This window comes from Lathyrus oleraceus, chromosome 3 (assembly GCF_024323335.1).
Source record: "Lathyrus oleraceus cultivar Zhongwan6 chromosome 3, CAAS_Psat_ZW6_1.0, whole genome shotgun sequence".
In the NCBI taxonomy this organism is placed as follows: domain Eukaryota; kingdom Viridiplantae; phylum Streptophyta; class Magnoliopsida; order Fabales; family Fabaceae; genus Lathyrus; species Lathyrus oleraceus.
This window is the reverse complement of record NC_066581.1, coordinates 493,691,550-493,697,742: the sequence shown is the minus strand read 5'-3', so window position 1 is coordinate 493,697,742 and position 6,193 is coordinate 493,691,550.

Sequence of the window (6,193 nt, the reverse complement as noted above, 5' to 3'; positions counted from 1 at the left end):
TTTTCCCCCTCTCTTCAAACCCTCACAATCCAAAGCTAAACCTGATAATTTTCACTTGAAAATTGACTTTGAATCTCACTATTTAGAGATTCAAAAACTCCAGGACCCAAAGCTTCTATCCATTCCTAATCCACTTCTACAAGTCATTGGAGCAAGATAAAACAAGAATTGAAGCAAGCAAGGGCAAGTTTTGCACAACATAGAAGGTATTTTCCAGAAATTTTCTTCTCTTCGATTCTCAGTCAATTCTCATCAATTCTCTTGGATCTTTGGTTGTCTGAAGTCGTACCTGAAGGAGAATGGCGATCCAAAACGCAGCGGAATTTAAGATTTCTCCTTTAATGATCCTTACAAATGAGCATGATCATCGATAGAATCGTTACCTCTTATGGCGATCGCGAACGTTGAACGATGACAACGCCTCTACTCAGTCCACACGAACGGATTCCTTCAATCTCAGTGCTAGCTGCTATGAATGAAGGCTTTGAGTGTGTGAGAGAGAAACGAAATTGCAAGAGTGACAATGCTTCTACCCAAGGGTTCTATTTATAGAACCACTTGTGTGGGCTGCAAGCTAAAAAGCCCACTTAAGTGTATATGGCCCATATCTTATAATATGCCAAAATCACTTAAGCTCGTGGTACCTTACCATATTTCGTATTCTACTTAAGTACACCGTACCTTACGATGTTCTATAATTCACTTAAGGGCACCGTACATTACGGTATTCCTTAATTACTCTATCTCTCATCAATCTGTCCTTTGTGTGTGACCCTATAGGTTTTCGCGGCATTGGTAATTATATTAAATCACGTATTTAACATAATAAATAGTGAGAGGTATCTAGCAACACATCAGTGCTACCCAAGACACGAAAATGTCATATGATCTGACAAATCCTTCTGTGATAATAATTATGTGTATAATTACCCTTTTTCCCTTATGTCTATATTGAACACAAGGCATAGACCGTGTCATCCTTGTCCAGTTCAATATTGGGCCCATAGACATTTCTCCTGTTACACAGAATGGGCAAATTCCATCTAGGTCACTCATGTCCCTTAGCATGCGTCGTGGAGTACCCATCAACTGTCTTTATGGTCATCCAGTTACGGACAACGTTTGATCAACAATAAAGCACTCGACTCTACATCTAGGGTCCATAGTGGTTTCAGTTCGAAGGGTGGTATACACCATTATCACCATGAGAATATATTATGACACTTTGCATAACATTCTATATAGTATTCTCATAGCGGGTCAATCCAGTATAAATATTACTCTTAATATTCATACCTATGTTTAAGACTTGATAACTCTTTATCCATGATCCATGAGATGTGATCATCAGTCTATAAACATAATAGTCTTCATGCTTTAATGTTATCCCACTTCACAATAAAGCTCGACTACGGATACTTTAAGAATAATGTCCTTATGTTTAATGTGATCTCATGATTAAGTCACACTTGATACATTAAACGGACTAGCTATTCTAGGGACTTTATTAAACAAACATAATAAAGAAAAAGCCTTTTACTATTAATAAATAATTCGATACAAGTACCAAAAGTATTGGCCTCTAGGGCTTACACCAACAATCTCCCACTAGCACTAGAGCCAATCAGGCATACCCCTAATGCCCATAGATCTAGTATGGCCATCATGCTTCTGCTACGCAAGAGGCTTTGTTAGTGGGTCGGCAATATTGTCAAGTGTGGGTACTCTGCATATTTTCACATCTCCTCTATCTATTATCTCTCGAATGAGGTGATAACTGTAGCGGTGTATTCATCGCCTTTAGATTTATTGGCTAAATCAAAAGCAAAGCATACAAAGATAGAGTCGCCACCGCACTTCTATTTATCCAAAGGAATGGCTAGAAAGTGAACAAAAGCCTAAGAAGTTTTGCAAAGAAAACTAATAAAAGGTCAGAGATCTGGGTAAGGGGGTTGGTTATGTCATGGGAAGGTGTTAGGCACCCACAACATCCTAGGTACTCCTAGGGAGCCCTTTTCACAACTTGTTGTATCAGGTTATTTGTTTATGAAATATTTATTGTGCAAACATAGATTGAAGAGATGAGAAAAGAATGTACAAGTTAGTTATTTTTGTGTTTGAATGGATGAACCCATTGCCTACGTACCTTTACAGGATCAAAACCTCGTAGTTCGGCTAAAAGATTTCCAAAAAGTGAGTGGAATGATTTTAAACAAGAGCCTTAAGGTCTTTCATTATCAAAGGGTGAACACTCAACCTGAACCAACAATCCACCATGTGAGGATGGCTTCAACATACTAGTGAGGGGTTAACCCTATAATAAGTATGGAAGTCTTACAATCAACTCACTAAGGATGCAGTGAGATTCACATCAACCACTAAGATAATTCAGATCTACAGCTAATGCATGAAAACTTATCGAGAAGCGGACAAGGGCCACAAAAAGCAATTGAGTAAGTGAAATTAACCAATTAGAGTATTCACAAAAAATGGTCAAAGTTGACATTAGATTCAATTCAGAAGAAGTATTGTGAAAATGAAGTTTGAAAATTAGAGGCTTAAGGCCTAGGTTTCTAGTTTTGAAAACATATGAAAATGTTTGCACAAGGGTTTTGTGGTTAAGGATGCAAAACAAGGTTCAAGGTTAAGCACAAAAGGGTTAAGGGACAAAGCCACACATAGGAGTTGCTTTCTCAAGATCATAGCAATGATCCAAGTAAGTTCCTTTGGAATCAGGCAACACAAGGAAAAAGCAAATAAGCAAGCTCAAGGAGTAACAAAACTGGAAATGGATGGCCAATAAATGGTCTTACGTCCAACTCCGAAAACAAATGGGAAACAGATAGCCAATCACTGGTCTTACATCTGACTCCATAAAAGAAAACAAGATAGGAAACAGATAGCCAACCACTGGTCTTACGTCTGACTCCACAAAAGAAAACAAGATAGGAAATAGATAGCCAATCAATGGTCTTACATCTGACTCCACAAAAGAAACCAAGATAGGAAACAGATAGCCAATCATTGGTCTTACATCTGACTCCACAAAAGAAACCAAGATAGGAAACAGATAGCCAATCACTGGTCTTACATCTAACTCCACAAAAGAAACCAAGATAGGAAACAGATAGCCAATCACTGGTCTTACATCTGACTCCATAAAAGAAATAAAAATAGGAAATGGAGTGCCACTCAACGGTCTTATATCCAGCTCCCCAAAAGGAACAGGAAATAGATAGCCAATCACTGGTCTTACATCTGACTCCTCAAACAAATCAAATAACAAATGCAAAAGCAAAACTGCAAACAAAATGCAAAAGCAACATGAAGGATGCACAAGTAAACAAACAAGCAATCAATTAGCACACTCTATACACAATCAAAAGGGCTCATACAAGGCTGGGCTTTAGTCAAGGGGTCATATCAACGTCGACAAACAAGCCAGATATGTAAGGGTGTTTAGGCTCTTAACCACTGACATTGACCGTCAGGGTGAGCAGATGAAATGGGAGATGAGGGTTAGACCTCATAGCTCTTAACCCTGGCCGGGGTGAGCTTGAATCAAAGAAGGTGTGGGAGTCCAGAATGAGGAACTCTACTCCACATGACTGACTCTATATACAATGATCTTGGGTGTTTATTCAAATGCATCAGCATATAGTGCGAGCAATATGAAAGACTCAACTGAGTAGCAGAGGATGGATTGCACATCCCTTCTATCTGCCCATTGCCTCTTCACTTAGGAGGACTTGAATTACATGGCACAAAAGTAAACAAACACAGCCATTGCCTCTTAAGGAGGACTTCAGTCAAATGCCTGCCAAACATAAACGACAGGGCTTCCAGACTACATGGAGTTAGAGAGATTACCTAAGTGGTATGCCAACCACAAGCAAAGCAAATCAACTCAAGCGATGAGTTAAAGCTACTAAAGTACCTGTAAGAAAATCAAACAAGTCAATATTCACATTCAGACAACCAAACAACAGACAAACACCAGTGGTTTCCAATATACACAACATGCAAGTCATAAAAGGCACTCATTCAAGTGAGTCCACCACCAAAAGACCTACAACACAATCAACATTAGTTAAACAAAGCCAATTGTATCTCAAGCAAGGAGATCACATCATCCATTAGGACTAATTGCTTGAACCTGAAAGGCAAAGCTCAAATTGTGAGTACAAACCCCTAGGGCAAAGCCTAGGGCCAAGGTAAATCAAAAAGTCAAAACAGCAACCAATATTCAACATAAAGCTCAATGAAACAAGTGAGAACATGTACTAAAAAGGACCAATTCAAAAGCATTAAGCAAAGTCATTACATGAGCAAGATATGGCCAAGGCAATTACAAAGCACACAATTGGTCATCAAGAATGAAAATTCCATATTAAAACAGAAATGAATCAAACAATCATGGAAATGTTTATGTGCATACAACAAGTCAAACACAATCATCATGCCAAAAATTATAAACAGAAAAGCTCAATTGACCTAGAAATGAAAATGAACAAGTATGACATCAAATTGTGTGACACACATTGTCACGCCTCACAATCATGTGTCTAAAACAGAGATGGAAAATGATAAAAATGCACAACCAAGCCTAAAAAATCATGCAACATGTTGGAAATCAGCACACCAAATTTCACATCAATTGGCCAATGTATGAGCATTTCACAATAGAATGAATGAAGCATGTCACATTTGCATACATGTTCAAAGAATCAACCACATTTAAAATTCCAGAAATGATAAAATCATGAAATCACAACCATAAAATAATAGAAATTCACATGATCATGTAGGTAAAAATTTGGAATTAATTAGATGCATATTCTATTTTTGGTGATTTTTTGAATGTGATGAAAATATTTGAAATAAAATGGAGAAAGCATATGATAATATGGAGGGAAATGGAAATTGGTTGATTAATTTGAAAATGTGTAGCTGGCCAGAATCGAAGCATGTATGCGCTGGAAGAAGAAAATAAAATCACAAAAAGCAAATGCCAGGAATCGAAGCGTGTATATGCTAAAATGCTGTAGTTTCATTTATGAGGTGGCATCCAGTCAGCGATTCAATGCGCACGCGTGTAATGGTCAAAGAAGCGAGGTCCAATTATTTTTCCATGAAAGCGCATGCGTGGACGTACGCGTATACAAAAACCCTAGCAAACAAGGTCTGTTGCAGACGGCGGTGGCAGTGGCGGTTTCCACCGTCTTCTTCGTGAAGACGGTGGCGCTACAGTAGCGTCACACAAAATTTTCTCCAGAAACATGCAAATTTTATATCATTCGAAAGCTTATGACATGTACATTCCAAATCCAACATCAATTCACATCAATTCATCATAACCAGTGCAAATCGAACAAAAACATTAAGGCATTCAAAACTTTAACTCAGCATAACTCAGTCATTTCTCAACCAAATTTCATGAAATTTATATCAGTATGATCAGCATGAGAAGCTCTACAACATTATGCACATAAAAAGGAGAATTAAGATACTCGAAAACCTAACCTCTTGAAGAGCAGTCACTGAAATCTGTAGGTTCAAGGCCTAGCAAGTATCCAGATCTACTCCTGAGATGATATTATGAAGCTTTGTGAGTGAATTGAAGCTTGGAGATGCTTGGATCTAGCTCAAATGTCAGTTTCCATCTTCATGTTCTTAAGCTTGCACATCTTGGTTCTAGCTCGAATTCTTCAAATCAAGGCTTGATCTACACTCAATGATGATCAAAGAACAATAATATCAAATAAAATCAATGGCTTATGTGAAGAAAATTGAAGTTTCCATTGAGAGAAAAATTTGGAGGGAAGAAGAATTTGAGATCTAGAATGTGCAAAAACTCCACAATTCTGTTATGATTTGGCATTTATACTATGTGTTAATCCTACTGAAAATGTAATTAGGCATTGGTTAATTAGTGATTAGTGAGAATAAGGTGCATGACCAAAATTGGAAAGTATGGAGGTGCATGGCAAATTGGACGTGAACAGTACCACATGCATGATCAATTTCACTTAAAATTATCTCATAAGCATAATGGCAATGGTATTTTGTTCATATGATGCACCAATTTCAAATTTCCAAATTTCCCTCCAAAATGTTCAAGAATGAGCAAATGGTCATGTGATGAAATTTCATGCAATGTAATAATGGATTTGGAAAATATATATCATGAGGA